Here is an 11,440-nt window from a genome sequence, read left to right as displayed (position 1 = left end):
CAACAAATGTTAGCTCAAGGCTAATCTTCCGCACACACACACAAAAAAGATAGAAAAGAAAAAATTATTCTGACAAAGTACTGGCTTTAAAAGAAAAAAAAAGGTACTTTCCTGGGAATTCTAACATCAACATCAAAAAAAGACATTGCACATCTCATCTCCCAGGAAAAAGTAGGGGAGAGCATCTCCCTGGCATAGCCTTGGGCCCCACAGAGTCTTACAGATTCAGACTGGGACATCATTTTTCCTTGGTGCTTGAGGGCTTCGTTTTTTTGTTGTTGTTGTTTCTTTTTTTCTCCCCCCACAAATTTTCTATTTCACATATAAGAACCAAAACTCCTTCCTGAAGCCTTTAATTCCCAGAGCTTGCTTAGGAAATAATTGATCTTGCAAATGCAGAAACACTTGCTGTGTGACTGTGGCAAGTTACCTAACTTCTCTGAGCCTCGGTTTTCTCCTCTATAGAGTACTTGCTTTGTCTGCCCAACATGCTTTCCTCCATTTTCTTTGTTAGGTGGGCTCCATCCCACCAATCAAGGGATATACCACTATAGAAATAACAGCTATCATATTTTGTCTTGCTTTGGCAGTCTCCCTTGCAGCCATGGGGTGAGCTCATAGCTTAAATTCTGTAAGTTGGAGTGTTGAATTCAAGACAGGATCACCTGGAATCTATTTGCTTAAGAGTGGTAGTAGCCACTACATTCAGTCTCCAGAGACACAGTGACAACATCAAGTCTAGGGATGCTGGGGCAAGTGATGACATTGGGAGATCTATGCCCAGTGTGTGTGTGTGTGTGTGTGTGTGCGTGCGGTGGAGAGGGACACACTTGTTTCCTACTCCTCGGGTTTCCATGGGGAATGTCCTCCCTAAGATAACACGCTGGCTTGCCTCTCCATCCGTGAGTTACCGGATTGGTGAGTTGGGAGCAACCTATCTGCGGAGAACATGCTTCCTGGTCCCCTTCCTACTGTGTAGTAGAAGGTGCCTGATCCTGTGAGTGGAAGGGGTCCATGGATGAGGGAAGCCTGGGCCGGTAAGTCTGCCTAATTCTGTAATGAGTTATTATCATCCCTGTATTAGTCCATAAATCTATCACTTTTTTAAAACTTTATTTCAGAAGAAAATTTTATATGACCATCTTTAATGGAAAAAAGTGTCTTTCTAACTTTAAGCATGGGATAATCTGTAGATACATGATTATTAAAAAATAGGGCCAGCCCCGTGGCTTAGCGGTTAAGTGCGCGCGCTCTGCTGCTGGTGGCCTGGGTTCGTATCCCGGTTGCGCACCGACGCACTGCTTCTCCGGCCATGCTGAGGCTGCGTCCCACATACAGCAACTAGAAGGAAGTGCAGCTATGACATACAACTATCTACTGGGTCTTTGGGGGAAAAAATAAATAAAATTAAAAAAATAAAAAATAAACATATTCGTCTATGTACCACTTAAAATCATCTTCAGACCAGTGGTATACGAGTTTTACTTTGGAAAATAATGTAGTATACTATACTGCCTCTGTTTTTTTCTTTTGCGAAGATAGCCCATTCCTGTCTTGAGGTAAGAAATGACTAATTGTATTGAAATGAGCCTTAAAACAATATTTATATAGCTACATCAAGTTAGTAGGTTCTTATGACATTTATGCAAATTTCACTTTTCTTTATTACTGTAGCTTTCTAGCATTGAAATCAAGTGGCGTGAGTCCTCCAATTTTGTTATTTTCAAGATTGTTTTGGCTATTCTAGGTCCTTTGCATTTCCACATAAATTTTGGAATAACTTGTCAACTGCTTCAAAAAGTCTGATGCAATTTTGATTGGGATTACATTGAATCTAGAGATCAAATTTGGGGAGAATGGACATTTTTAACAGTGTTGAGTCATCCATTCTATGAACATGATCTTTCTGTCCATTTAATTAGGTCTTCTTTAATTTCTCTCAGCAATATTTTGTAGTTTTTAACATAGAGTTTGTTCATGTCTTTTGTTAAATATATTCCTAAATATTTTGTGTTTATGATAATATGGAATTGTTTATAACTTTTATTTAAAATATTTTTTGTTTTAAATTTTATTTATTGGTGTTAATGTATAGACATATAATTGATTTTTTGTATATTGACCTTAGGTCCTACAACCTTGTCAGATTCACTTATTAGTTCTATTAACTTTTTATGGATTCTGTAGGATTTTCTGTGTAAACAATCATGCTGTCTGTGAAGAAATGACAGTTTTACTTTTTCCTTTTCAAACTTGATCCCTTTATTTCACTTTTTGGCCATATAAAACTAGCGAGGACCTCCAGCACAATGTTGAATAGAGGAGGTGAGAGTTGACATTCTTGCCTTATTCATGAAATGAGGGAGAAAGTAGTCAATATTTCATTATTATATGTGATGTTAGCTGTATGTTTTTCAGAGATGCCCTTTTTCAGGTTGAGTAATTTCCCTTCTATTCCTAATTTGCTGAGAATTTTATCATGAGTAGCTATTGAATTTTGTCAAATGCTTTTTATGCATCTATGGACATGAAAATGGTTTTTCTCCTATATACTATTAATGGTGAATTACATTGATTTTCAAACATTAAACCGACCTTATATTCCTGGAATAAACTCTGCATAGTAATAATATATCATTCTTTTTATATATTGCAGAATTTGACTCACTAATACTTTGGTAAGAATTTTTGTGTCAATATTCATGAGGATTATCTTTTTTTCTCTTTCCTTGTAATGTCTTTATCAAGCTTCATCATTAGGGTTATGCTGGCCTCAAAACAAGCTAGGAAATGTCCCCTCCTCTATTTTTGGAAATAATTTAAGATTGGTGTTATTTCTTCCTTAAATGTTTGATAGAATTTACTAGTGAAAACATTTGGACCTGGAATTCTTTTTGTGGGAAGGTTTTGATAAATTCAATTTGAAAAATAGATATATGAGTATTCAGATCTTCCATTTCTTCTTTTGTCAGTTTTGGTAAGATGTTTTTCAAGGAATTTGTGCATTTCATTTAAGTTGTTTAATTTATTGATTGTTCACAATATTGTGAAGTTGTTCACAATAATCCCTTATTATTCTTTAATTGTCTGTAAGATCTGTAGTTATGCTTCCTCTTTCATTCTCAATATTGGTAAATTGCATTTCCTCTCTTTTTTTCTTATCAGTCTAGCTAGGGGCTTATTAATTTTTTCAATGAACAAATTTTTGGCTTTGTTAAATATGTTCTACAGTTTGTTTTCTATTTCATTGATTTCTGTTCTTCATCATCTCCTCCCTTCCACATCTTCGGAGTTTAATTTGCTTATATTTTTCTAGTTTCTTAAGGCAGAAACTTAGATTATTGGTTTTAAACATTTCCCTTCCAGTTTCTGCCTGCTTTTGGTTGTTCTCTCTCACCCTCTTGTACCTTTCAGACAACTGGTAAAATATTTTGTCTATAGTTTATAAGTGTTATCTGAAGGATGATTTCCTAATATAGCCATTCCACCAATACCAGAACTGGAATTCAGTTTTAAGCTTTATCATCTTGGGTAAATGTATTCTAACCCAAGTCCCAATTTCCTCATCTGTATAGTGGGGATAATATGATAACATATACCTTAGAAGATTGTTCATCATGGAAAGCAAATGCGGTAATGCACTTTTGAAAGAATAACATATCAATTATATTTATTATCATTAATGCAACAAAAAGAATGTCTCCCATGGCATGCACTTGTATTTCCACTTCCATTAAGACTCAATACTAAGTAATTTAATTTTCATAGCCTGGCAGATGAGGAAGACAGTCCTTTATCCTCTTCCAAGATATTCTAACTAACCTTGTAATTGGATGCAGCTTCATATGCAGCCAGTATTGATTAAATGCCTATCCTGTGTATATTAGACAGTTTATATGCCCTGTATCATTCAATTTATTTCTTACATAAAAATAGTGCCCTCTAATTTATCAATATGTAAAAATAACTCAAAAAATTTTCACACCTTGTTTCCACTCTTAAAATATCCTGAGGAAATCACCAGAGATGGCACCTAGATTTGTGGGCAAAATGCTTATTGCAGCCTTATTCATAATAACAAAAAATTTGAAACAACCAAAATAAATATATATAAAGGATTCATTAAATAAATTATGATGCATACATATAATACAATACTATTTAGCTGTTAAAAATATATTTTCAAAGATTATTTTACCATATGGAAAAATGTTCATAATATAATATTAAGTGTAAAGAACAAGATTACTGTTTAAACATCATGATTATAACTTTGTTCAAAACTATGAATTAGAAAAAAATAGCTGGAAAGAATTATATCAAAATATTAATAATGATTATCTCTGGAGTGATACAATTAGGGATGACTCTTTACATGCTTTGCTGGAGTTCTAAATTGTTCACAATGAATGTATAATTTTTGCTTTCAGTTTTCCTTTTAAACCCCAGACACACTCTGAATTGGATTAATCATAATTCTCAGTTCAGTAAATACTTTTCTCATTTGTCCATGCATAGCCGTGATTTATTGATCTGTTCATTTATTATAATGTAATAAGTACTCACAAACCCAATGCTCAATATAAGAGCTAGAACTCGAACAAAAATATTCCATTGTAGGAATGTATTACTGTTTGTTCCGTGTTTTGACTATTTCCGGACTTTTCCTGTTGTGAACAGTGCTACTATGAACATTCTTGTACATGTCTTCCCAGTGCCCTGGTATAACAATTTCTCTTGGATATAAACCTGGAAATGCTTGTCATAGAGTATGTGAAAGTTTAACTTTAAAAGGTAGTGTCAAACTGTTTTTCCAAAGTGGTTGCATCAGTCAACATATATTCCCACCAGCAGTGTATGAGAGATTCTCTGGTTCTGTATCCTTACCAGCATTTGGTATTATTGGATATATTGCTTTTATATTTAGAAAAAGAAGAATGTTCCTAAAAACAAACAAAGAAGAACAAGAACAGAATGGCCTTGCCCTCCTTTCCCTTAAATTTTGGGAAAGATTTGGGGCACAGGAGGTGGCGTATAAAACTATTCCTCCACCAACAGCTTTTCAAAACCTTCCAGTTCTAGAAACGCTCTCCCAGCAATGAAGTGGAAACAGTGCGGGGGTGTGAGAAGGTAGGGAGACTGCAAAATTTTGTGTCATGGGGACTCTTTCCAGCAGATGGTGAGATTATGCTGCAGGTCTGAATTAGAAACTTCTCTCACATTCTCTCTCTCTCTACTGAAATACGAACACTGGACCAGACTCATCATTTTTATTCTCTGCCATATGTTCCCAAGATACTATCTTTGCAAATATCAGAGAACTTACCTGCTTATCTAGTGTTTTCTTTTTTCTTGGCTATAGAGGAAGAACCTGCCAGTTACACTGAGTGGGGTGAGGAGTTCCCTGCACAACCACTGCAAAGAAAAGGGAATTCAGCACCATAAGAACTCGAAAGCCTACTTCTGTAGTGGCACTCGGGTGGCCTCTCCTTTCAAAATTGAGTCGTAGTTTCTATCACTTTGCCGTAGCCTGGGCTGTGATACAGAGCACCAGATGGACATGAAGATGTGTGATTTTGCCCATCGATTCTGAGAAAGGTAGACAGCCCATTTAAAAAGTATACAGAAAAAAACCAGGATGAGCTTGAGGGCGAAATGATTCTCAGCCTGGGATTATCATTCAGCCTAGAGAGCGGCCCCCAGAGGCGGAGCTCCAGGACAATTTCACGAGGTAAATCAACCTGCCACGGGACAGTAGTTTTCCAACTCGGTTTAGCAGGGTCCTTCCAGTGCTCTGGAGAAAGTAGGAGAGTCAGGGAGGCAGTTAACACCCCACCTTATTTTAGATAGAAATAGAGTAGCTTCAAAATAGTCTGTTTAACATATTTGGTTTCAAAATCAATTTTCTTATGAAAAAAAAGTCCTATTTTAAGGAAAGTTTAGAAACCATTGGTAGTATTTAGACCTAAGGTCTAAGAGTAATAGATGTGTAGACCTGAAACACCCTTTGGAATAGCAGAGCTGTATGGAATGAGGTCAGATGTGGATTCTATGTTGCTGAAGGCAGGTCCACATGATTTCAAAACCAACCAAGTGGGAAACAAGGCTTAAATCTTCTCATAAAAATTAAGGAGTCCAATCCAAGACTCGTACTCTAATATGAGTAAGATTAATGAGGGAAGGAAACTGTGCCGATTTTGTTCACCATTGTATTCTTGTGCCTAGCACAGTGCCTGATACATAATGGGTGTTAAAAACATTTGATAAATGAAGAAAGAAAAAGAAGGATGGAGGAAACCGTATCATGTGGGTGGGGCCAAGAGTCTCGTCACAAGATAGTTCTAAGACTTTTCCAAAAAATAAACACGCATGCTTACACATGCACACATATGTACACACACACATGAAACTCTCCAGTTTTTCAGCAAAGAGCACAATGATGAAAAATTCAGAATAATAGTTAGCAAACATTTACCTCCTCTACAGAAAAATCCTAACAACATACCCATGACATATCTCATTTTAAACAGCATTTGGTTCCTTTGAACGCTCCAGGAAAAATTGGTTGTGAAATGAACCTCTGAGAAATTAAATGAGCTCACCTGCTATCTAGAATTGTAAATAGATAAATTACCTGTTTAAAAATATATACCAAAAATGATTTGGGCTTTGCAGTAATTGATTCCAAGCCACTCCATGGGAAGATAGAGAGGTTCAAGTTCCACACGCGGCCCCTGACCGTCGTCTGAAATCACCAGTGCACGGGAGAGCCCTCTCCTTTCTGTTCTCAAGAGCAGGAAGGGGTGAGTAGGTGGGAATGCAGGCTTTCTTGGCAAGGATCAAAAAGGGGCCATAAATCAGCACGTATTTTAAACAAAGGGCATGAAACATTGCTCCATTTGGCACCGCTCTTTGACTAAAAAAATAAAATTGTGTACGTTTTCAAGAAACCATACTTAACTGGCTCCAACTTTGAAGGTGGTATAAAATGCTAGTTCATTATACAGGGTCAGTTCCTGGGCTTCTGTTTTGAGTATAAGCAGCTAAATCCAAAAACTGGCTTCAATCCACAGAATGAAAGGTTGAGGAGAGCTCAGCTTAGGGACAACAGACAGTCTTACCTACTGTTCATGAGAGATTCCTGCTGAAGTTAATAAAGAACCTAGCAATGCTCCATGGGCCTGGAATCAGGCAGAGTAGCCCTCGAAACTTCAGACAGGCCCTTACCAGGAAGGAAATAAGCACAGCATTTAGGTAATGTGTTTAGTAAACTGACAGAGCAATAATTTGAAGGGAGTAAACTACGTCCCTTGTACTTGACGATGGGTTCATATTGGTCAGTAAGTTGCATTGGACCCTACCGGTCAGAGCAGACCACAAACAGTCCTTCGCGGAAAAAGTCTTTATTAGATGATTAAAATTTTTTCAAGATTTTAAAGTAAACTAAACTCTATGAGAAGCTATGACCAAAATCCAATCAGAGAGGAGCCTGTGATCTACGGATTTGAAGACATTTGTGCTGAGGTTGAAGAGCTGAAAGAAGGGAGGTGTTCGTCTGGATTTGAGCTTCTGTGTTCACACTCGGCCAGTTCATGCCTGGTTGATCATGTCCCACAGTCTTACCTAATTCATGGTTGTAACTGCCAAACCCTGGGCCTCTCACAAACATTTGAGTCTTTTGGATATAGTAAGAAGTTTATATAAGATTTGAAGCTGATAAATCCTAAAATGACCTCTTCCAAATTCTATTAATTCACGGTCTCAGCAGTTTAGCCAAAGTTTTTGTATTGTTATTTCCCCTGCCCCGACAAACCAGGAACATGTGGGTACAACCTGCATTCACCAACATGAAGCAGACAGAACTCCTCATCCATCCATACCTGTTTATGAGTCCCTAGTCTGTGCCATGCACTTTTCTAGGTCCTGTGGAAACAGCAATGAACAAAGTTCCAGTGCTCCAGGAGCCTCCCTTCTAGTTTTAGTCAGCAATTTACTGATGGAGACTAGAGAGAAGCAGAACATCTCTTGAGGAACCAGAGGTGGTGTTTTAAAAGAACTTCATTCAGCAAAAAAATCACTGAGAAGATTAGACATTCCCTTTGTACATCTTGTTCTTAACCACTCAATCCACTAGCCCAATTATGGGCACAAATAGGCCCCAGCACAGCTATCACAAGGGTAAAGAGGAGGAGGAGATTATTAATCTGATATGTACCCAGATCTTCATCTTACGGTGCATAAGTAGAGACGGATTCATTATAACATAATGCTGACACCAACTGTAGTGATAAAATTTCCCCCAGAGAGGCCCCCATTTTCAGATTCTCTTTATACTTTTTATGCTTTATACTCTACACTTTTTCTGTGGAGGAGGGCTTTTAGCTGTAGAAGTTGCAAATAAGCAAGACACTTCCCAGGGAGAGTTTCAGGCTAGAACGTTTCAGGGAGAACTAGGCTAAAGACGCGCCTTAAGAACACCAGGACCTGGGCTGGCTCCGTGGCTTAGCGGTTAAGTGCGCGCGTTCTGATGCTGGCGGCCCGGGTTCAGATCCCGGGCGCGCCCCAAAGCACCACTTTTCCGTCCAGCGCGAGGCCGAGTCCCACGTACAGCAACTAGAAGGATGTGAACCTATGACATACAACTATCTGCTGGGGCTCTGGGGGGAAAAAAATGAATAAATAAAATCTTTAAAAAAAAAAAAAAAAAGAACACCAGGACTTAGTGATGGGCAGGTCATGAAAAGCTGACTCAGAGCAACAGAAGCCAGAGAGTTAGGAGACAAAGCAGCAAAAGGTTGTGTTTCAGAGCAAAGTTTTCAGCTAAAATTAATGGCTAACTGTGCAAGTGGAATAGAGAGATCTAATAAGCTAAAACTTAGAAAGTGTTTTTAGGCTTTGGCCGGTATAAGTTCATTCGTGACATAGGAAAGAATAGTTTCAGCCAAGAGGTGGAGGAAACCCTGGATGCCATGGGTGGAGGAGGAAATTGGTGATGAGGCAGCAAGGGCAGTGAGGGTAGACTCCGTGAAGAACGATCGCCTTCACCCCCTAACTGGCTTTCTTACCTCTACTCCATCCTCCACACTACTTGCTCCTGGAATATACACTTCCATGCTCAAAATCCTTTGATAGTGCCATTATCACTTTAACAATAAATGTCAAAGTTTTTAGCACACCCCATCCTAGCCCAAACCTGGGTTACAGTTATCTGCACCCTGCCAGTTTTTGCCACTGGATTATTCCCTAACAGATATTGTCCCTTAAGGGAAAGTACCATTTCTTATTTGGCATTTTATGTCACCCTACCTCTACCCATTATGATATGGCATTCAACTCATGTGGTTGAATGAAAGGAAAAATAAGTGAGAGATCGAATGAATGAATGAATGACACCAACACTGACCGTCTTTGTAACAATGGATTTCTGAGTCCCAGTGTGGAAGTTGAAGGTAATCCATAATTTTCCTCTGTGAAATGTCTTGTCAAGTTGAAAGAAAGAATCTCTATATAAATCCAACATTCTGTTTTTGCTTAGTCATTGTCAGTGTTTTATTTTGGTAGTTTGAGTTACCCTGATGATTCCTCATTATAACTAGACAAGTTCAATTGACAGGAGGATCTCTGATTGGAAATGGATTCTCTCAGTGATGTGACAAGTGTGTCTGGAAGCACTACCGTTTAGCATGACACTAAGACATAACACATGCCCAGGTCTGTCAAACCTCTGAGTCGTGCATGTGGAATCAATGAAATCAGCAGGATGATAATCGACTTCGCTTTGTGATTCCTCTGTTGGCACATCTATTTTAGCTCCTCTGGCAGAGCTGGAGAGTTGCTCTATTAATTCACTATGACACTGTTTTCTAATTAGGTGTCTTGACACAGCAGGCATTCCCGTCTTGAACATTTCTTTTGTTTCTTTAATGTGCCAGCAAGCTGTCTGACTTTTAGCTGTCTGATTTTTCAGAAATGTTACCCGCAATGGAAAACGCAATAACACGCATAGGGCACCTATGTATGTTATGGCACCTGGGTGGTTCTCGAGAAATGTTCATTACAGTCCCCTGTTTCATGTTTGCCTTCTGATCTTCCGGTGTTTTGGTTAACCTCAAAGATAAAATATTATCTTCATAAGGCTTAAATTTTTCTTCATTCCAGAAGAAAGTCCAGTAATTCTATAAACAGATACTATATGGATTCTGTAAATAATAATAGCCAAAATTTATTGAGTGCTTTCTATGTGCCAAGTGTTTCAATATTTCAGTTCCTTTCATCCTGACAGTAACCCTATGAAGTAGAAATTTTTATTCTCCCTGCTTTTTAGAGGAAGAAACCTTAACTGAGAAGTCAAGTAGCTGAGGTTATAGAGTGGATAAGAAAGGGAGGTGGGGCAAGAACCCACATTTCCCTCTTTCCAAAAACCTTGGTCCTCAACCTGCACTATCCTGCCCTCCACAAGCACGCTCTGAGGGGCCAGCAGTGTGTCGGGGACTGTGCAGGACACAAAGATGGAGAAGCCACAGCCTTGCCCTGAAGGCATTCTTCCTGGCTGAACAGAAATGTGACTGACCCTAGGTGTAAGTGCCGACGCTCTCTAGGCCTGGGGAGATTCCAGTTCAGAGCTTGGCCCTTTCCACCCACCTCCTCTGGGCTGCCCGCTTTGAGCCCCATCTGGAACGTGGAGGAAGAACTTCCTGCAGCAAGTGCACAGCTTGACACCCTCCCTGAAAGCCCTCCCTCTCCAAGTGCCCCCCCAGTTTCAGGCCGGAGAGGAGAGAATAGCAGTTGCTCCTGCCCCCTTGGTGTTCTGGGAGCCCACTGCTTTCGCTTAGGCCTGGCCTGCTTCCCTCTTGGCCCTGGGCGGTGGGCAGAGTACAAGCTAATTGGCAGGGCTGCTCCAAAGACTAAAGAACAGCGGAGCTGCCTGTTGGCCAGCGGGAGGGCTGTGTTCCCAGCTCGCGCTCTGACATTTTCTGGGGCCTGGGCGGGGCCCCCTGCCTGAGGAAGGTGTAACAGGGAAAGGACAAACAGGGAAAATAAGGTGTTGGCAGAGAGAATTCCCAGAGGAAGGGACGCCGCTGAAATCCAGCTGCTCAAGGTGCTTGGTTAATCTGGAGGAGACTCGACCTGGGGAGATGGAAGAGTCCTTGCAGGGACAGAGGAGAGCTCGTCCTGTCCTCCATCCAGCCATCAGGCCCAAGAAGCCCCAGGTTCCTGGGAGGCAACAGGACTGAAGAGGAGGTAGCTCCCAGCTCCCCAGAAAGCCCCCTTACCTCGTGAAGACAAAAACGTGCACGGGGACTGGTAACTGTTGGGGGCTGTGCTGCAACTGAAGGCAAGTTCCTGACCTGGACAAAGAAACCCCACGTGGAGAAGAGGAGCCCTGGTGGAGAAAAGAAGTTTGCATCAAGGAGACGGTGTGGACTTTGTAGCCAAACAC

Source organism: Ceratotherium simum, chromosome 2, assembly GCF_057802395.1.
Source record: "Ceratotherium simum simum isolate JZ-2026a chromosome 2, ASM5780239v1, whole genome shotgun sequence".
NCBI lineage: Eukaryota > Metazoa > Chordata > Mammalia > Perissodactyla > Rhinocerotidae > Ceratotherium > Ceratotherium simum.
The sequence above is the reverse complement of the archived record's forward strand: the minus strand, read 5'-3'. Positions refer to the sequence as shown.